Genomic DNA, 22,102 nt, shown 5'->3' on the forward strand with positions numbered 1-22,102 from the left:
ATGAATAGCTAAACTTCCTTGCCGGGCTGGCCCCAAGGGGCCAGGGTTCCGGTCTAGCCCCAAGGGGCCAGGGTTCCGGTCTAGCCCCAAGGGGCCAGGGTTCCGGTCTAGCCCCAAGGGGCCAGGGTTCCGGTCTAGCCCCAAGGGGCCAGGGTTCCGGTCTAGCCCCAAGGGGCCAGGGTTCCGGTCTAGCCCCAAGGGGCCAGGGTTCCGGTCTAGCAGCACGGTTTGTACGGCTCCTACAGTTTTGCTTCAGTACTGCAGTTTAACTGACACCCCACCCAGAAAGACAACTTCCATACTGTAGATGGCCACATTTGTTTATTATTTAACTAGGCAAGTCAGTTAAGAACTAATTCATATTTACAATGGCGGCCTACACCGGCCAAACCCGGACGACGCTTGGGCCAATTGTGCACCACCATATGGGACTCCCAATCACAGCTGGTTGCGATACAGCCTGGATTCAAACCAGGGTGTCTGTAGTGATGCCTCTAGCACAGATGCAATGCCTTAGACGGGAGCCCCAGAGAAGTCAGATTTTAAAAGTCCTAAAAACACATTTTAGTCATGACTTAGTGTAACAGTATAACTTTAAACCATCCCCTCGCCCGGGCTCGAACCACGGACCCTCTGCACACATCAACAACAGTCACCCACGAAGCATCGTTACCCATCGCTACACAAAAGCTGCGGCCCTTGCAGAGCAAGGGGAACTACTACTTCAAGGTCTCAGAGCAAGTGACGTCACCGATTGAAACGCTATTTAGTGCGCACCACCGCTAACTAAGCTAGCCATTTCACATCCGTTACACTAGTGCACAAAATACCCATTAAATTATTCAAATAATTGACGCTGAGGACCAAAAAAAAAAAAATGTATCACTCACAACGAAGATATTAACATTTTATATTCATCCAAAAATGTCATGTTTTTGGATGACGTCGCCGCTGGTTGCGCTGCTCCCTGTGCGCAACCGCCCAAGACCTGTTTCTAATAGTAATACATGTATTTTATATTGCGCTTTTCATTAAAGAGAATCTCAAAGACCCTGTAAAAACAAACAAAACAAATGTAGAGATCTGTCAGGTCTTGGGCGATGGTCTTCCACAGATTCAGATGATAACGTCATGTTCAGACAGGCAGTTCAGAAAAGCTGGGCAGTAGTTTAAGAGGAGGGAGCAGCACCAGTTACTTAGACAGGTCCGGACTCTGAGCTCTTCATCAGGCAGTTCAGGAAGGCTGGGCAGTAGTTTACGAGGAGGGAGCTTCGATGGCACAGAGAGGGAGCAGTGTCAGTCAATTACTTAGACAAGCCCAGAGATCTTCATCAGGCACCTCGTCTGTTGTCTCCTCCTCCTCTGTAGGTAGGCTGGATAGTCCACTACTGAAGTGTAGCACCCACCTGGGTGATGCTTGGCAGCTATAAGCGCCAGAAAGATCACCACACATAGGCAGTAGTCAGGAAACAGTTCCCAATGAGGTGGGCCCTCTCAAGTTTAAAATGTTTAATGTCACATGCACAAGTCCACATCGTTGATGCAACAAAAACATCAGCTTATGCTGTATTGATGCGTCATTCAAATTATTGAATAACCAGCTACCTAACCACCTAGCCAAGACGAAAACAAACTGTCGTGCCATTAGTCCAGCAACTCCATTGGACAAAACCACCCAATATTAAGAAAATTCAAGAAGTCACAAAAACAAATATTTGCTTAAAAATGCAATCAAAATACTTAAAACAAAATATTTACAAATGTACAGGAGCCCTCTGCATAGTCTTCCTCACCACGCCACTGCAACAACGGAATGCTGATCAATATACATTTATGCGAAGACTTTACGAGAACAGATTACCTTGAAAACAACGGTCTGATATGTTGCACGCAGTCTCCAGTTCTTAAATTATTTCAATATTTGATCGTACCACCTGGAAATGTCTACGTTTTTTACCACGTCACTGCCGGTTGAGTGCCATTTCCTCTTTTTACTCGCGAGTCATTGGACCAAAAGGCATCCCAGCCTCAGCATTCATTCACACAGCAAGCCATGGAGTAATACTTCCTTCAATTTGTGCTGGATTTAATTCACTGCAGTTTTCATCTCAAACGTGTAAGCGATTGTTGTATTCAATTTCCTATTTAGGCATATCCAAATGTTTACTTTCTGAATTGCAGCGACACAGTTCTCGCCTCGTCTCTTGCTTTTGGTCGCAGCATTAATTAATTTGCAACATATCCCTTTCGATATAGTTACTAGTGGGTGGGACTATGTTAACTGCTTGGATCATCTTTCAAACAAGTCCAAAGGACGGAGCTCAATTTCTGTAATGATTAATCTGTTCAATTTGCAAGGAATATTTCCAAACATTTAACGTTTATCTGAACATTCTCTTCGCAATGGATCAAGTTGTCACCCTCATCAGAATTAATTTCACAATTTTTAGACATTTGAATTGATTAGTCTAGGCTACATTTAATTGACTAAGTTGCTTAATTTTAGTTTATATTGGCATGTCATATATATGACATAACATATGACATAACATGCTAATACAAGCTAAAGTTATTTGTAGAAAGCCTAAAGACATGGGGATAGCCTGAATTTGTAAAACGCAAATTCCAACAAGCAATTTGGACCATACGGTGCGTGCTGCCCCTATTGGAATATTCTCAATGGTATGAATGAACATTCCTGCTGCGCAGAGTTGCTCCTTGTGGTTCCGAGGTAGACTTTGAGAGAGATGTGAAAGACGAGCAGTGGTGGCGGTAAAAGATGACCTTGGCTGTCAGTTGCGGTGTTAATGACCTCGTCGGAACTAGGAACTGACATTTCAGACTGGCTAACTGGATATAGTTCCCTTGTTCCGAATAGCACATTAACGCTACACATTAATTACAGGACTATTTAATTAGCCTTCTCAGATGACACATTGGTTGATTTTGGTTCGTCAGTGCCTTGTTCACACGCTAGTCGGAAGTCGAACATTTCCGAATTGTAGTTATACATGTGCGGCGTTCAACTAATTAGCAAGTCAAATTTCCGCGTTTCCCAGTTCAGACTGGCGTATGAATGCAGCGTAGGTCTGAAATGATCAGTAACACCTTAGTCACTTCATGGACTTTTCATTGAGACATGTCTAGTGCGGAAATATACCACATAACCTAAAAGCCAATTGATGCTTGATCTGTATGTGTTCGGAGTCTCCGTATGGAGGGTGTGAAGCAATTGCGGAGCCTCCGGAGGCACACAGAGGCCAGTACCGCATCGCAGTGCGCCTCTCAGATTTTGTAACAATGCTGAGTGCTTCATGTAGTTCCGCATTGACCTGATTGGTTGACGGTAGGTGTGTGCGGTAGGTCCAGTATAAACATACTTATTACCTTGACAACCTCCTTCATAACAGTTCTGCGAAGCACAATAAGTATGAATGCCCTAACTTGTGTAGAGGCCGTATCGCAGCAAATGCTGTACGGTCACTGCAGAAGTCCGATTTACCATGCAAAGCCTTTTATGCAGCTATTCCCAAACTCGTTCATTGGGACCCAACTGGGTGCAAGTTTTGGGGTTTTGCCAGCTGATTCAAATAAAGTAATCATCAAGCTTTGATTATTTGAATCGGCTGTGTAGTGCTAGGGCAAAAAAAACCACCTCAAGCTTGAATCTCAAGCAGGCTGTTTAAAAAAAAAGTGCTTGCCTTTCCTCCATACAGTTGCTTTCAGAAAGTATTCACATCTCTTAACTTTTTCCACATTTTGTTGTTACAGCCTGAATTTAAAATGTATACAATGTAGCTTTCTTTTCACTGGCCTACACATAAACCCCATAATTTAAAAGGGGAATTATGGTTTTTGAAATGTTTACAAATGACTTAAAAACAACACTGAAAAATCTTGAGTCAATAAGCAACATGGCAAGCCTAAATAAGTTCAGAAACAAGTCAGAGTAAGCTGCATGGACATCATCTCTGTACCCCTCACATACAATTATCTGTAAGGTCCCTCAGTCAAGCTGTGAATTTCAAACTGTTTCAACCACCAATTGCTTGCAAAAAAGGGAACATATTGGTAGATGGGTAATAAAATAAAAGCAGACATTGAATATCCCTTTGAGGATGCTGATGTTTTTCATTACACTTTGGATGGTGTATCAGTACACTTAGTCACTACAAAGATACATGTGTCCTTCCTGACTGACAGAGGGGAAGGAAACCAACTCAGGGATTTCAGCATGAGGCCAATGGTGACTTTAAAACAGTTAGAGTATAATGGCTGTGATAGGAGAGAAGCTGAAGTTGCTGGATATTGGTGGAAACTGGAACACGCTGTCGATCCAGAACATCCCAAACATGCTCAATGGGTGACATGTCTGACTACGCAGGCCATTTTCAGCTCTTAGACATATTGTGTACAACTGCTTGTGACAAGCACGACAATGGGACTCAGGATCTCGTCACGTTATCTCTGAGCGTTCAAATTGCCATAGATAAAATGCAATTGTGTTCGTTGTCCGTAGCTTATGCCTGCACATAACCCCACCGCCACAATGGGGAACTCTGTTCACAACATTGACATCAGCAAACCGCTCGCCCACACACACTGTCTGCCATCTGCCCAATACAGTTGAAACCAGTATACATCTGTGAAGAGCACACTTCTCCAGCGTGCCAGTGCCCATCGAAGGTGAGAATTTTCTCACTGAAGTCGGTAACAATGCCGAACTGCAGTCTGGTCAAGACCCTGGTGAGGAAGACGAGCACGTAGATGAGCTTCGCTGAAACTGTCAGAAACAGTTTGTGCAGAAATTCTTTGGTTGTGCAAACCCACAGTTTCATCAGCTGTCTGGGTGGCTGGTCTCAGACGATCCCGCAGGTGAAGATGCCGGATGTGCTATTGTCCCCAGTACATGGTGCACCTGTGCAATGATAATGCTGTTTAATCAGCTTCTTGATATACCACACCTGTCAGGAGGATGGATTATCTTGGCAAAGGAGAAATGCTCACTAATAGGGATGTAAACAAATTAGTGCACAATATTTGAGAGAAATATGTGCTTTTTGTGCATATGGAAAATTTCTGGTATCTTTTATTTCAGCTCATGAAACATGGGACCAACACTTGTTACATTATATTTTCGTTCAGTGTACTTGAACAACTATGGCAAGACCTGAATGGTTGTCTAGCAATGATCAACATCCAATTGGCCAGAGCTTAAAGAATTTTGAAAATAATGGGCAAATGTTGCACAATCCAGGTGTGGAAAGCTCTTAGACTTATATATTTCTGTATTTAATTTTTAATAAATATAACTCGTTTCAGGAAATTATGCATCTGTCACGCGTCACTACTTCACAGGAGAGGCATTTGAACGTAAACAATTTTTAAAAAATCTATCTTTTTTTTGTCAGAAATGCCTTCTTGAACATGTGAACTTACAAGTTTGTAATTAAGGCACATGAATGCCATCTGTAAATATGAATACATTTGTTAAATTAGGAGCCTAGTTGGTTTAGCCATGGAAAAAGTCAGGAACCTTCCCACGAGCCATGATTGGCTGAGATAATGGATAGGCTGGACATGCCAAGAGAAGATCTCGGATTGGTCTGCCTTGTAGCATGCTTCTGTCTAGAACATGAGCTATGCTCAATATGTGTAGGTAATACTTTCTAATGCAGATTTTTTTATGTACAGTTGAAGTCGGAAGTTTACATACACTTAGGTTAGAGTCATTAAAACTCGTTTTTTAACCACTCCACCAAATTCTTGTTTACAAACTATAGTTTTGGCAAGTCGGTTAGGACATCTACTTTGTGCATGACACAAGTCATTTTTCCAACAATTGTTTACAGACCGATTATTTCACTTATAATTAATTTACTGTATCACAATTCCAGTGGGTCAGAAGTTTACATACACTAAGTTGACTGTGCCTTTAAACAGCTTGGAAAATTACGGAATATTATGTCATGGCTTTAGAAGCTTCTGATAGGCTAATTGACATCATTTGAGTCAATTGGAGGTGTACCTGTGGGTGTATTTCAAGGCCTACCTGCAAACTCGGTGCCTCTTTGCTTGACATCATGGGAAAATCAAAATAAATCAGCCAAGACCTCAGAAAAAAACATTTCATCTGTACAAACAATAGTACGCAAGTATAAACACCATGGGACCACGCAGCCGTCACACCGCTCAAGAAGGAGATGCGTTCTGTCTCCTAGAGATGAACGTACTTTGGTGCGAAAAGTGCAAATCAATCGCAAAACAACAGCAAAGGAACTTGTGAAGATGCTGGAAGAAACGGGTACAAAAGTATCTATATCCACAGTAAAATGAGTCCTATGTCGACATAACCTGAAATGCCGCTCGGCAAGAAAGAAGCCAATGCACCAAAACCGCCATAAAAAAGCCAGACTATGGTTTGCAACTGCACATAGGGACAAATATTGTAATTTTTGGAGAAATATCCTTTGGTCTGATGAAACAAAACTAGAACTGTTTGGCCATAATGACCATCGATATGTTTGGAGGAAAAGGAGGGAGGCTTGCACGCTGAAGAACACCATCCCAACAGTGAAGCACAGGGGTGGCAGCATCATGTTGTGGGGGTGCTTTGCTGCAGGAGGGACTGGTGCACTTCACAAAATAGATGGCATCATGAGGTAGGAAAATTATGTGGATATATTGAAGCAACATCTCAAAACATCAGTCAGGAAGTTAAAGCTTGGTTGCAAATGGTTCTTCCGTGTTCAAATCAAATTTATTTGTCACATACACATGGTTTGCAAATGTTAATGCGAGTGTAGCGAAATGCTTGTGCTTCTAGTTCTGACAATGCAGTAATAACCAACGAGTAATCTAACCGAACAATTCCAAAACTACTACCTTAAACACACAAGTGTAAAGGGATAAAGAATATGTACATAAAGATATATGAATGAGTGATGGTACAGAACGGCGTAGGCAAGATGGAGTAGATGGTATAGAGTACAGTATATACATATACATATGAGATGAGTAATGTAGGGTATGTAAACATTATATTAAGTAGCATTGTTTAAAGTGGCTAGTGATATATTTTTACATGAATTTCCATAATTAAAGTGGCTGGAGTTGAGTCAGTGTGTTGGCAGCAGCCACTCAATGTTAGTAGTGGCTGTTTAACAGTCTGATGAGATAGAAGCTGTTTTTCAGTCTCTCGGTCCTTGCTTTGATGCACCTGTACTGACCTCGCCTTCTGGATGATAACGGGGTGAACAGGCAGTGGCTCGGGTGGTTGTTGTCCTTGATGATCTTTATGGCCTTCCTGTGACATCGGGTGGTGTAGGTGTCCTGGAGGGCAGGTAGTTTGCCCCCGGTGATGCGTTGTGCAGACCTCACTACCCTCTGGAGAGCCTTATGGTTGTGGGCTGAGCAGTTGCCGTACCAGGCGGTAATGCAGCCCGACAGGATGCTCTCGATTGTCAAATAAAATAAAATTTATTTATATAGCCCTTCGTACATCAGCTGATATCTCAAAGTGCTGTACAGAAACCCAGCCTAAAACCCCAAACAGCAAGCAATGCAGGTGTAGAAGCACGGTGGCTAGGAAAAACTCCCTAGAAAGGCCAAAAGCTAGGAAGATACCTAGAGAGAAACCAGGCTATGTGGGGTGGCCAGTCCTCTTCTGGCTGTGCCGGGTGGAGATTATAACAGAACATGGCCTAGTTGTTCAAATGTTCAATAATGACCAGCATGGTCGAATAATAATAATAATAAGGCAGAACAGTTGAAACTGGAGCAGCAGCACAGTCAGGTGGACTGGGGACAGCAAGGAGTCATCATGTCAGGTAGTCCTGGGGCATGGTCCTAGGGCTCAGGTCCTCCGAGAGAGATAAAGAAAGAGAGAAGGAGAGAATTGTGCATCTGTAGAAGTTTGTGAGTGCTTTTGGTGACAAGCCGAATTTCTTCAGCCTCCTGAGGTTGAAGAGGTGCTGCTGCGCCTTCTTCACGACGCTGTCTGTGTGGGTGGACCAATTCAGTTTGTCCGTGATGTGTACACCGAGGAACTTAAAACGTATTACCCTCTCCACTACCGTCCCGTCGACGTGGATAGGGGGGTGCTCCCTCTGCTGTTTCCTGAAGTCCACAATCGTGTCCTTTGTTTTGTTGACGTTGAGTGGAAGGTTATTTTCCTGACACCACACTCCGAGGGCCCTCACCTCCTCCCTGTAGGCCGTCTCATCGTTGTTGGTAATCAAGCGTACCACTGTAGTGTCGTCCACAAACTTGATGATTGAGTTGGAGGCTTGCATGGCCACGCAGTCGTGGGTGAACAGGGAGTACAGGGAGAGGGCTCAGAACGCACCCTTGTGAGGCCCCAGTATTGAGCATCTGCGGGGTGGAGATGTTGTTACCTACCCTCACCACCTGGGTGCGGCCCGTCAGGAAGTCCAGTACCCAGTTGCACAGGGTGGGGTCGAGACCCAGGGCCCCGAGCTTGGTGACGAGTTTGGAGGGTACTATGTTGACTGACCGCAAGCATACTTCCAAAGTTGTGGCAAAATGGCTTAAGGACAACAAAGTTAATGGTCACAAAGTTAATAATCACAAAGCTCTGACCTCAATCCCATATAAAATTTGTGGGCAGAACTGAAAAAGCATGTGCGAGCAAGGAGGCCTACAAACCTGACTCCGTTACACCAGTTCTGTCAGGTGGAATGGGCCAAAATTCAGTTGACTAACCGGTTAGCCAATGTTCGGGAGCACTGGTTGGTCGGGCCAATTGAGGTAGCATGTACATGAATGTATAGTTAAAGTGACTATGCAAATATGAAAAACAGAGAGTAGCAGCAGCGTAAAAGAGGGGTTTGGGGGGTGCACACAATGCAAATAGTCCGGGCAACCATTTGGTTACCTGTTCAGGAGTCTTATGGCTTGGGGGTAAAAACTGTTGAGAAGCCTTTTTGTCCTAGACTTGGCACTCCGGTACCGCTTGCCATGCGGTAGTAGAGAGAATAGTCTATGACTGGGGTGGCTGTGGTCTTTGACAATTTTTTATGGCTTTCCTCTGACACCTTCTGGTGTAGAGGTCCTGGATGGCAGGTAGTTTAGCCCCAGTGATGGGCCGTATGCAAAACCCTCTGTAGTGCCTTACGGTCGGAGGCCGAGCAATTGCCGTACCAGGCAGTGATGCCAACGGTCAGGATGCTCTCAATGTTGCAGCTGTAGAACCTTTTGAGGATCTCAGGACCCATGCCAAATCTTTTTAGTTTCCTGAGGGGGAATAGGCTTTGTCATGCCCTCTTCACGACTGTCTTGGTGTGTTTGGACCATTCTAGTTTGGTGATGTGGACACTAAGGAACTTGAAGCTCTCAACCTGCTCCACTACATCCCCATCGATGAGAATGGGGGTGTGTTCTGTGCTCCTTTTCCTGTAGTCCACAATCATCTCCTTAGTCTTGGTTACGTTGAGGGATAGGTTGTTATTCTGGCACCACCCGGCCAGGTCTCTGACCTCCCTATAGGCTGTCTCGTCGTTGTCGATGATCAGGCCTACTACTGTTGTGTTGTCTGCAAACTTAATGATGGTGTTGGAGTCGTGCATGGCCATGCAGTTGTGGGTTAACAGGGAGTACAGGAGGGGACTGAGCACACACCCCTGGGGACCTCCAGTGTTGAGGATCAGCGTGGCATATGTGTTGCTACCTACCCTCACCACCTGGGGGCGGCAGTCAGGAAGTCCAGGATCCAGTTGCAGAGGGAGGTGTTTAGTCCCAGGTTCCTTAGCTTAGTGATGAGCTTTGAGGGTACTATGGTGTTGAATGCTGAGCTGTAGTCAATGAATAGCATTCTCACATAGGTGTTCCTTTTGTCCAGGTGGGAAAGGGCAGTGTGGAGTGCAATAGAGATTGCACCATCTGTGTATCTGTTTGTGCAGTATGCAAATTGGAGTGGGTCTAGAGGTTCTGGGATAATGGTGTTGATGTGAGCCATTACCAGCCTTTAAAAGCACTTCATGGTTACGGACGTGAGTGCTACGGGTCTGTAGTCATTTAGGCAGGTTGCTTTTGTGTTCGTCGGCACAGGGACAATGGTGGTCTGCTTGAAGCATGTTGGTATTAGACTCAATCAGGGACATGTTGAAAATGTCAGTGAAGACACCTGCCAGTTGGTCAGCACATGCCCGGAGCACACGTCGTGGTAATCCGTCTGGCCTCACAGCCTTGTGTATGTTGACCTGTTTAAAGGTCTTACTCACGTCAGCTACGGAGAGCGTGATCACACAGTCGTCCAGAACAGCTGATGCTCTCATGCATGCCTCAGTGTTGTTTGCCTCGAAGCAAGCATAGAAGTGATTTAGCTCATCTGGTAGGCTCGTGTCACTGGGCAGCTCGCCGCTGTGCTTCCCTTTGTAGTCTAATAGTTTGCAAGCCCTGCCACATCCGACAAGCGTTGGAGCCGGTGTAGTATCTTAGCCCTGTATTGACGCGTTGCTTGATTTGATGGTTTGTCGCAGGGCATAGTGGGATTTCTTGTAAGCTTCCGGGTTAGAGTCCCGCACCTTGAAAGCAGCAGCTCTACCCTTTAGCTCAGTGCGAATGTTGCCTTTAATCTATGGCTTCTGGTTGGGGTATGTACGTACAGTCACTGTGGGGACGACATTCTCAATGCACTTATTGATAAAGCCAGTGACTGATGTGGTGTATTCCTCAATGTCATCGGAACAATCCCGGAACATGTTCCAGTCTGTGATAGCAAAACAGTCCTGTAGTTTAGCATCTGCTTCATCTGACCATTTTTTTATAGACCGAGTCACTGGTGTAGCCTGCTTTCATTTTAGCTTGTAAGCAGAAATCAGGAGGATAGAGTTGTGGTCGAATTTACCAAATGGAGGGAGAGCTTTGTATGCTTCTCTGTGTGTGGAGTACAGGTGATCTATAATTTTTTCCCCTCTGGTTGCACATTTAACATGTTGATAGAAATTTGGTAGAACTGATTTAAGTTTCCTTGCATTAAAGTCTCCAGCCCCTAGGAGCGCCGACTCTGCTTTGCTTATTTCCTTATACAGCTGACTGAGTGCGGTCTTAGTGCCAGCATCTGTTTGTGGTGGTAAATAAACAGCCACGAAAAGTATAGCTGAGAATTCTCTAGGCAAGTAGTGAGGCCTGCAATGTATCACAATATACTCTACTTCAGGTGAGCAAAATCTAGACTTCCTTAGATTTTGTGCACCAGCTGTTGTTTACAAATATGCACAGACCACCCCCCCTCGTGTTCTATCCTGCCGGTGCAGCGTATATCCCGCTAGCTGAATATTCAAGTCGTCATTCAGTCACAATTCCGTGAAACATAGGATATTACAGTTTTTGATGTCCTGTTGGTAGGATATTCGTGATCGTACCTCGTCTAATTTATTGTCCAATGATTGCACGTTGGCGAGTAATATTGACGGTAACGGCAGCTTTCCTACTCCCCTTCTGCGGGTCCTGACGAGGCATCCGGCTTTTCGTCCTCTGTACCTGCGTCGCTTCCTCTTGTGAATAACTGGGATGTCGGCCCTGCCGTGTGTTTGGAGAATATCATGTGAGTCTTGCTTGTTGTTGAAAAAATCTTTGTCTAATCCGAGGTGAGTGATCACTGTCCTGATATCCAGAAGCTCTTTGTCTAATCCGAGGTGAGTGATCGCTGTCCTGATATCCAGAAGCTCTTTGTCTAATCCGAGGTGAGTGATCGCTGTCCTGATATCCAGAAGCTCTTTGTCTAATCCGAGGTGAGTGATCACTGTCCTGATATCCAGAAGCTCTATGTCTAATCCGAGGTGAGTGATCGCTGTCCTGATATCCAGAAGCTCTTTGTCTAATCCGAGGTGAGTGATCGCTGTCCTGATATCCAGAAGCTCTTTGTCTAATCCGAGGTGAGTGATCACTGTCCTGATATCCAGAAGCTCTTTGTCTAATCCGAGGTGAGTGATCGCTGTCCTGATATCCAGAAGCTCTTTGTCTAATCCGAGGTGAGTGATCGCTGTCCTGATATCCAGAAGCTCTTTGTCTAATCCGAGGTGAGTGATCACTGTCCTGATATCCAGAAGCTCTTTTCTGCCGTAAGATACAGTTGCAGAAACATTATGTACAAAATAAGTTACAAATAACGTAAAAACCCCCCCACATAATAGCACAATTGGTTGGGCGCCCGTAAAACTGCTGCCATTTCTTCGAGCACCATTTTAGGGCTAGTTTAGGGCTAGCCTGGTTTGCTAGATTGACGTGAACTTAATTCAGGTTTAAACGGATGTTTTGCTATTTTGGACCACAAGGCTGCTGATGTCATGCAGCCTGTCGTTTTTATGTTTTTATGTTTATATTTTCTCACAACGACAAGTTTGATTTCAGACGACAATAGAATGTTCATGATGTCACTGCAACAACTGTCTACAGACATGTCGATAGGTAGTATAAACCAGCCTGTATATCTTTGGTTGTTTAGTACACTACCGTACTCACTCTGTTTAGCACATTGCCTCGTGAATCTGTAAAGGGATGGGTGTGGGAGAGTGTGAATAATGCTGAATGAGTGTAGACAAAGAACGCTCCAATAGGTGTACCAAAACATTCAAGGACCATTTTCTCAAAAGTGGGGCTACAAGTTTATCAACTTTCAAAGCAGAATTGCTTTCCTGTTGTTCCTTAACTGTAGTGTATTATATAACATTTTCTAGCTCAGTCTCTACTTTTATCCAATGTAAAAAAAAAACTAAATTTAAAATATTGTCACATAAGATTGAGTCGGTCAGTCACAAATTAGCAATAAATTCTAAAAACGTGTTGCCAATTTGTCATTATGGGGTATTGTGATTTTAGATGGAGGGGGAGGGGAGGTATATTTATTCAATTTTTACTTCAGACTGTAACACACAAAATGTGGAATAAGTCAAGGGGAATGAATACTTTCTGAATGCACTATATTATAAGGTGACAACAGGTTGGCTCATTGGATGAGCTGGCCAATCAGCCATTCACTTCCATGAATATTTCTAATGACCGGTATACTCCCACACCGTTCTTTTTTTGGGGGTATGCCCACACAATTCAATCATAAAAAAGCTGCTTTTTAATAGGGATATCTGCGGAAGATGTTTGGGGGTGGGGCTGCTGCACTATAGACGGCAATATCGGTCCGCTAACACAGGCCTAGTAAAGGCCCTCTACTTTTTTTTTAAAGAGTTGTTTAATTAAAGGATAAGAAAAATCATAAAAAGACAGGAGTTCAGATATGGTCCTGCGTATGACCCAATGATGTTTATAAAACCATTGGTATGACCGATACGATGGCAATGCAGTTCAGTGTAACGCAGTCTTGGCTACCTAATGGACAATGCTCACTTTACGGCAGTCCCCCATCCACTCAGCAATGATGGTACTTAACGCCGTTTTCAGGTTCTCTGTGGTGTCCCTCTCCTCCATGTTGTCAGTACATGGGACTTAATGTTTTACTTCTCATCTAGGTGAAGGCTCATTGCAGTGATGTATGATGGTGTAGTCATAGACACCTTTTTGTTAACACCACGTATGGTGTTTGAGAGCTCGTGCTTTGTACTTGCAGAGTAATCATTGTACAGTTTCTCCATCCAGGCCGTCACGGTTATTCAACATGGCATCTTGTAGTCTGAGTTCTAGATATACCATCAGGGGCAGTGAAGCTGACATCCTCTACGATTGACAATGTCTGCATATCAACTGCAATAATTTCTGTTATCAGCGCTGTGATTTTCTCACTCTGTCCTTTATCGCACTGCAATGGGTTGGGACTCCCTTTCAGATGGTAGAGCGTTGCACCTGTACTGCCTCTGTAGCTCAATTCCACCTTGCAAAAGTTTGTATATATTACACCAACTTCTCAAAGTATTTCAATACAGGTGTTCGCTGCTGTCGCTTCCCTGTCTCTCACTCTGCCATTTTTCCAACTGTCAACAACGATGTGCGGAGAGCTTTATATCCGTGACAAATAACTTTAAAGATTCAAATCTCCTCCTACGAACGTTACTGAATTGTTGCATTAGGTATTTTTTAATAAAAACAGTTTCCCTGGATGATAACTAGGACCTGTTAGTGGCAGTGTTGTGATAACCACACTGTGATTTTAATTCCGTAAAAATGTGGGGAAAAAATTGGGGATTCTTTAAAAACATGAACAATCCCAATGTCGTTTAAACGTTCACATCCCTACTTTTTAACGTACTTAATAAAACATGTTTTGGAAGGAACTTTTTCACTTATATTGTAATTATAGGTCATATTTCATAGAAATCTGGAAACACTGGACAGTTACTTTAAGTCCAGCTACACTGAGAGAGAGAGAAATCCCGTTTGTCAGTGACAGCCCGGTACTATAAATAGACCCATGTTTTATGCCCTCAGATTTTCCTTGAAGCCCAAACAAACGGAATACATCCCCTCCCATGCAGTCTGTCGTTTCCATGGCAACCCTGTATGGCGTGAGGGTTGGCTTCTGTATGTCTCAGCTTAGCCGATAGAGAGTAATACAGTAGAGTGGTTATTCATTGAGTTTCATAACATGGCTTGGTTTAAATTCGGTCCCTCAAATTATGGGTACATAAGACTGGCCCTGTCTCTAGGGTAGGTGTGTGAGAGAGCGAGATGTCTCCTGATCCTTTCTAACAGGCATAGCATATTTGTGGTGCATTGGAATGACAGCAGAATGACTGGTCAGGCTAGACTTCTCAGACAGGTAGCTATACACTTTCTAACTAGTGATTGGGGGGGGGGTCGATTATTATTTTGGGATATTTGGCTCAAACTATCTGCATTTGCTAGCGCTTCCAGTTTCTTTGTAAATAGTGAGCCAACGTGTTTTCTCGTGCTCTCTCGTCTCTCTGCAGCTGACATAGTGAGCAATATGTTTGGAACATCAAATCACAGTATCGAATCGCAATACATGTCGTATCTGCTCCTATGTATTGTGATAATATTGTATCGTGAGGTCCCTGGCAATTCCCAGCCCTATTCCTGACCCAGACTCAACAGCCTTGGTTTCTCTAATGACTGCCTCGCCTAGTTCACTAACTACTTCTTAGAGTTCAGTGTGTCAAATCGGAGGGCCTGTTGTCCGGACCTCTGGCAGTCTCTATGGGGGTGCCACATGGTTCAATTCTCGGGCCGACTCTCTTCTCTGTATACATCAATGATGTCACTCTTGCTTGGGGTGATTCTTTGATCCAGCTCTATGCAGACGACACCATTCTGTATACTTCTGGCCCTTCTTCGGACACTGTTTTAACAAACCTCCAAACGAGCTTCAATGCCATACAACACTCCTTCCGTGGCCTCCAACTGCTCTTAAATGCAAGTAAAACGAAATGCATGCTTTTCAACTGATTGCTGCCCGCGCCTGCCCGCCCGACTAGCATCACTACTCTGGACGGTTCTGACTTAGAATATGTGGACAACTATAAATACCTAGGTGTCTGGCTAGACTGTAAACTGTCCTTGCAGACTCACATTAAGCATCTCCAATCCAAAGTTAAATCTAGAATCGGCTTCCTATTTCGCAACAAAGCTTTCTTCACTCATGCTGCTAAACATACCCTCGTAAAACTGACTATCCTACCGATCCTTGAATTCGGCGATGTCATTTACAAAATAGCCTCCAACACTCTACTCAGCAAACTGGATGCAGTTTATCACAGTGCCATCCGTTTTGTCACCAAAGCACCATATACTACCCACCACTGCGACCTGTATGCTTTCGTTGGCTGGTCCTCGCTACATATTCGTCACCAAACCCACTGGCTCCAGGTCATCTATAAGTCTGCTAGGTAAAGCTCCGCCTTAGTTCAGCTCACTGGTCACCATAGCAACACCCACCCGTAGCACGCGTTCCAGCAGGTATATTTCACTGGTCATTCCCAAACACCTCGTTTGGCTGCCTTTCCTTCCAGTTCTCTGCTGCCAATGACTGGAACGAATTGCAAAAATCACTGAAGTTGGAGACATATCTCCCTCTCTAACTTTAGCGTCAGCTGTCAGAGCAGCTTACCGATTGCTGCAGCTGTACACAGCCCATCTGTAAATAGCCCATCCAACCAACTACCTACCTCATCCCCATATTTGTTTTTGTTTTTCTGCTCTTTTGCACACCAGTATTTCTACTTGCACATCCTCATCTGCACATATATCACTCCAGTGTAAATAGGCTATTGGCCTATTTATTGCCTTACCTCCTTACTTCATTTGCACACACTGTATACAGAGTTTTCTATTGTGTTATTGACTGTACGTTTGTTTATGTGTAACTCGGTGTTTGTGTCGCACTGCTTTGCTTTATCTTGCCAAGGTCGCAGTTGTAAATGAGAACTTGTTCTCAACTGACTTACCTGGTTAAATAAAGGTAAAATAAAAATCAGGGTCAACAACCACACCCGTCAGCCCTTAGAATTAGAATGAATGGATATATAGCTGTACTATTCTAATTATGAACCAGGGCTCTTTGGCAGATCAAAGCTGTTCGGATCTGTTGGTGGCAGGGCTACAGATGATGTCAAGGAAATATGCCGATAGGAGGAAGAGTTACAGATGGTCCGCTTTGCTTCGGTAATACAGAGATTGTGGGGCTCTTTGACTCATCTTTTTTTCACTAATTGGTATTTTGACCAATCAGATCAGCTCTGAAAAAGGTCTGATGTGAAAATATCCGATGTGATTGGTCCAAAGACCAATTAGTGGAAAAAATATCAGAACTGGGCTGCCTGTGTAAACGCAGCCATTCTCTCGATCATTAACAGAGGTGGTTGAGCTTTTATTTTAGTCTAATGCATCTATTGAAGAGCATCATCTACTTAGAGAGGACCCATCCAAGGTTCTACCTAGAGTACCCATCTAAGGTTCTAGCTAGAGAGTACCCATCCAAGGTTCTAGCTAGGGAGGACCCATCCAAGGTTCTACCTAGAGAGGACCCATCCAAGGTTCTAGCTAGGGAGGACCCATCCAAGGTTCTACCTAGAGAGGACCCATCTAAGGTTCTAGCTAGGGAGGACCCATCCAAGGTTATACCTAGAGAGGACCCATCTAAGGTTCTAGCTAGAGAGGACCCATGCAAGGTTCTAGCTAGAGAGGACCCATGCAAGGTTCTAGCTAGAGAGGACCCATGCAAGGTTCTAGCTAGAGAGGACCCATGCAAGGTTCTAGCTAGAGAGGACCCATGCAAGGTTCTACTCTGGAAACCCTGGCTGCTGTCATAGTAAGAGTTTGTCATTGGGTGTTTTTTATAATGGGAGTTTTCTTATGCATTAAACATTGGGGCAGAGGTTTTCACTTTTCCCTGCCACTTCCTTATCTGAAATCTCAGAAAGATGATTGGCCTGCACATGTTGTAAAACACTGTAATAACTCTACCTCCTCAGAGGCGATAAAGGTCATTGCGTTGGCTTAGTACATGTTCTCTTGGAATTTGGTAGAACATTTTAACTTTACAGCTAGCATCTGATGGGGGAAGGCAGCTGCCTCTGTGGAGGACTGTTATGGAGGACTGCTATCCCAGGGGGCCGAGCGAGCAGTAGCCGATTTGTTACTGGAGAGAGTTAGTCACTGATCCTACATCAGTGCCAAGGGCAGCACTAATATCTATACAGTGTCACCTCAGGTAGATTCTCCAAGCGTTCCAGAATCCAAGACATTGGATGTATGGAACTGACACGTCTACACTACAACGCTTGACTGGTTTTCTCTGTTCATTCTATTTCTATCTGAAGCGTTTCGGGATAGCATGCCAAATGAACACTCCCTTCCCCATCTTAATCAGGGAGATTGCTGTGTAAATGGAAATGTCCTTGCATGGCCCTGAGCTACCTGGCTGACTGGTTTTGCATAGCAGGGATGCCTTTGCCCTGTCAACTCTGTGACGTGTCAGAAGAAACGCTATGGGGATTTATGAAGCTTTTTTTATTGTATTTTTGTGAAAGCATCAGCATCTTGAAGGCCATTTAAAGATGCTTTCACAAAAAGAAAATAACTTATTTATATAGATATATATCCTCAGTGTTTCTCGTGACAGTACGGTAGCTTTGACCCTGTCATAACGTCAACCAGGTCATTTTACAAGGTGTAATAGCTTTAATCATTGACTTGGTTACATAAGACACAAGGCCACCCTAGAACTTCCAGTGCCGAACCAGACACGCCTTAAGGAGTGTACAGTACTTAGCAAACAGCTGAGGTAAATAAGTTGTTATTTTCTGTTGTCAAGGTTCTGTAGAGCACAATGAAGACTGCGCTCTGGAATCTAGGTCTACCTGTTACTATTAGCGACCTTTTGTGTTGAGGTATTCAACCCAGTTCTACTGCAATTAACTAGCCTGGAAATCCATACTGTTTCACTTCATTTTCTTTTCAGGTTCAGTTCACTAATAAGAGTGGAGTGGTATTGGTGTGGTAAATGATGTGGTACAGTGTTTTGGTGTTCCTCTTCCTCCCAGTCTCCCCCTCCCTCTGTTTGACTCCGTGTTTATTCAGTATCTATGGAACCTGTTGGAGGGTAACAATGCTGCTGGATACACTTCAGTGAATTTGGAGAAGGGTTTCACTTTCTTCTGTGTAGGAGGTGTGTACACTGACACAGCTTTTTAATGGGAAGTGTTGTGATAGTGTTTCTGTTCAGCAGGCCTAAAGCAGTTTCAAAGTATTCTGCCATAGTAAAGGGTATCCATGCAGTGTAAGAATCTATTCTGATATTTCTAATCTCAGTGGTTACCTCGCAAATGGCACCCTAATCTATCTAGAGAGATGTGCTCGATTTTATACACCTGTCAGCAACAGCTGTGGCTGAAATAGCCAAATCCACTAATTTGAAGGGATGTCCACATACCTTTGTGAATGTATAGTGTGTATATCTAGTGCACAACTCAAAAGTAGTGCACTAAAGAGGAATTCGGGTACCATTTGGGACATAGGGTGTTGGAGGTATTATAGTGTTTGGTCTTGGACGGGGAACATTCCTACTGTTGAGTCATGTCATATGCATGGCGCTCTGACTTTTGAGAGAGGCCTAGGGACCTGCTGTTTTTCAACTCTCTCTCTCTACCGCACCCCTGTCTCTAACTCCTGAATGCTCGGCTTTGAAAAGCCAACTGACATTTAATCCTGAGGTGCTGACCTGTTGCACCCTCTACAACCACTGTGATTATTGTTATTTTACCCTGCTGGTCATCTATGAACGTTTGAACGTCTTGGCCATGTGCTGTTATGGGTTTCTGTATAGCAATTTGTAACATCGGCTGATGTTAAAAGGGCTTTATAACTAAATTTGATTGATCGATAGGGGAACCAGACAGTATACACGGACACACACAGAACACTCTATAGAGCTTTTGGAGGAACTGGACAGCACGTTGGGGAAATCCTGCTGCATACACAGACACAAATGCATTCATTCACACATGCATCTACCCCATAGGCACACAAACAGAACATTCCATAGTATTCACTCTATAGCAGTGGTCCTCTACTCCGGTCCTCCAGTAACCTCAACAGTACATATTTTTTGGGTGCCCCAGACGAGCACACCTGATTCTACTTGTCAACTAAATAGGGCTGACCCCAATTAGTCGACTGGTCGATTGTTTGATCGATAGACTGAGTAGTTGAGCAGTAGCATATGTGGCTCAGTTGGTATAGCATGACACTTGGAACCCTGGGGATGTGGGTTCGATTCCTACAGGGGACCAGTACAAAAAGAAGTATGAAAATGTATGAACTCACTATTGTACGTCGCTCTGGATATGAGTTCTGCTAAATTATTATTTTATTTTTTATATACAGTGCCTTCGGAAAGTATTCAGACACCTTGACTTTTCCACATTTTGTTACAGCCTTATTCTAAAAATGATTATATTGTTTTTTCCTCTCATCAATCTACACACAATACCCCACTGACAAAGCAAAAACAGTTTTTTTGAAATTGTTGCTAATTTATTAAAATTTTAAAAAACTATTACATTTACATAATTATTCAGACCCTTGACTCAGTACTCTGAAGCACCTTTGGCAGAGATTACAGCCTCAAGTCTTCTTGGGTATGACGCTACAAGCTTGCCACACCTGTATTTGGGGAGTTTCTCCCATTCTTCTCTGCAGATCCTGTCACGTTGGATGGGGAGCGTCGCTGCATAGCTATTTTCAGGTTCATGTCAGGGCTCCAGGACTCAAGGACATTGAGACTTGTCCTGAAGCCACTCCTGCGTTGTCTTGGATGTGTGCTTGTCCTGTGAGCACTCTGGAGCAGGTTTTCTTCAAGGATCTCTGTACTTTGCTCCGTTCATCTTTGCCTCAATCCTGACTAGTCTCCCAATCCCTGCCTCTGAAAAACATCCCCACAGCAGGATGCTGCCACCACCATGCTTCACCGTAGGGATGGTGGCAGATTTCCTCCAGACGTGTCACTTGGCATTCAGGCCAAGGAGTTCAATCTTGGTTTCATCAGACCAGACAATCTTGTTTCTCATGGTCTAAGAGTTCTTTAGGTGCCTTTTGGCAAACTCCGAGCGGGCTGAGGAGTGTCTTCCATCTGGCCACTCTACCATAAAGGCCTGATTGTTGGAGTGCTGCTGAGATGGTTGCCCTTCTGGAAGGTTCTCCCATCTCCACAGAGGAACTCAGTCACTCTGTTAGAGCTCCAATCGGGTGCTTGGTCAGCTCCATGACCCAGGCCCTTCTACCCCAATTGCTCAGTTTAGTCGGGCGGACAGCTTTAGGAAGAGTCTTTGAAACCACAAACTTCCATTTAAAGAGGGAGGCCACTGTGTTCTTGGGGGAAATCAATGCTGCAGAAAGGTTTTGGTATCCTTCCCCACATCTGTGCCTCGACACAATCCTGTCTCGGAGCTCTACGGTCAATTCCTTTGACTTCATGGCTTGGTTTTTGCTGTGACATGCACTGTCAACTGAGGGACCTTCTATAGACAGGCATGTTGACCTTATATAGACAGGCATGTGCCTTTGCATATCATGTCTAATCAATTGAATTAATCACAGGTGGAATCCAATCAAGTTGTAGCATCATCTCGAGGATGATCAATGGAAACACGATGCACTTGAGCTCAATTTCGAGTCGCATAGCAAAGGGTGTGAATACTTATGTAAATGAGGTATTTTTGTTTTTAATAAATTAGCTAGCATTTCTACAAACCTGTTTTTTGCTTTGTCATCAAACAAGTGTTGAACACTGTACACTCATTGTGTCATGGAAAGAGCAGGCGTTCCTTATGTTTTGTACACCGTGTGTGTGTGTGTGTGTGTGTGTGTGTGTGTGTGTGTGTGTGTGTATTTATGTATTGATTGTGTGTGTGTGTGTGTGTGTGTGTGTGTGTGTAATATATATATATATATATATATCACACACATGCTCAAAGTTGTTGGTACCCTTACAGCTCATTGAAATAATGTTTAATTCCTTCTGAAAAGTGTTTAAATTAAAAGCTATGTTATCATAGTTGCATGCCTTTGGTATGTCATAGAATAAAGAATCTGTGAAAAGAGATGAATTATTGCTTATTCTAAAATGGCCTGGACACATTTGTTGGTACCCCTTAGAAAATATAATGAATAATTGGATTATAGTGATGTTTCAAAGAAATTAGTTTATTTTAATTAGTATCACACGCCTCCAATCTTGTAACCACTCATTCAGCCTATTTAAATGGAGTAAAGTAGTCACTGTGCTGTTTGGTATCATTGTGGTCACCACACTGAACACGGACCAGAGTAAAGTAGTCACTGAGCTGTTTGGTATCATTGTGGTCACCACACTGAACATGGACCAGAGTAAAGTAGTCACTGAGCTGTTTGGTATCATTGTGGTCACCACACTGAACATGGACCAGAGTAAAGTAGTCACTGTGCTGTTTGGTATCATTGTGGTCACCACACTGAACATGGACCAGAGTAAAGTAGTCACTGTGCACCACACTGAACATGGACCAGAGTAAAGTAGTCACTGTGCCGTTTGGTATCATTGTGGTCACCACACTGAACATGGACCAGAGTAAAGTAGTCACTGTGCTGTTTGGTATCATTGTGGTCACCACACTGAACATGGACCAGAGTAAAGTAG

General features: G+C 43.8%; 1 protein-coding gene and 1 long non-coding RNA gene across 14 annotated transcripts in view; one reads left to right on the forward strand and one right to left on the reverse strand.

The window, feature by feature from the left end:
* Positions 1-301: 301 nt before the first annotated feature.
* Positions 302-1,991, reverse strand: LOC149975622 (uncharacterized). The gene is made up of 2 exons (XR_016488595.1): positions 1,862-1,991; positions 302-1,424 (listed from the first exon to the last, which is right to left on the reverse strand). It is a non-coding gene; the product is annotated as an uncharacterized LOC149975622 (long non-coding RNA).
* LOC110496582 (oxysterol-binding protein-related protein 3) overlaps positions 1,976-22,102 on the forward strand; it is a 36,509-nt gene continuing 16,382 nt past the window's right edge. For 9 of the 13 annotated variants that reach the window (XM_090209081.1, XM_090209082.1, XM_090209083.1 and 6 more), the window contains exon 1: positions 2,001-2,116. The gene's annotated coding sequence lies outside the window, so the exon portion shown is untranslated. Of the gene's footprint in view, positions 2,117-22,102 lie in introns of all 13 variants that reach the window. The other 4 variants (XM_036953330.2, XM_036953329.2, XM_036953331.2 and 1 more) reach the window with 4 other exon arrangements.

The sequence above is a fragment of the Oncorhynchus mykiss genome, chromosome 18 (assembly GCF_057628025.1).
Source record: "Oncorhynchus mykiss isolate SJ-2025 chromosome 18, ASM5762802v1, whole genome shotgun sequence".
Lineage (NCBI taxonomy): Eukaryota > Metazoa > Chordata > Actinopteri > Salmoniformes > Salmonidae > Oncorhynchus > Oncorhynchus mykiss.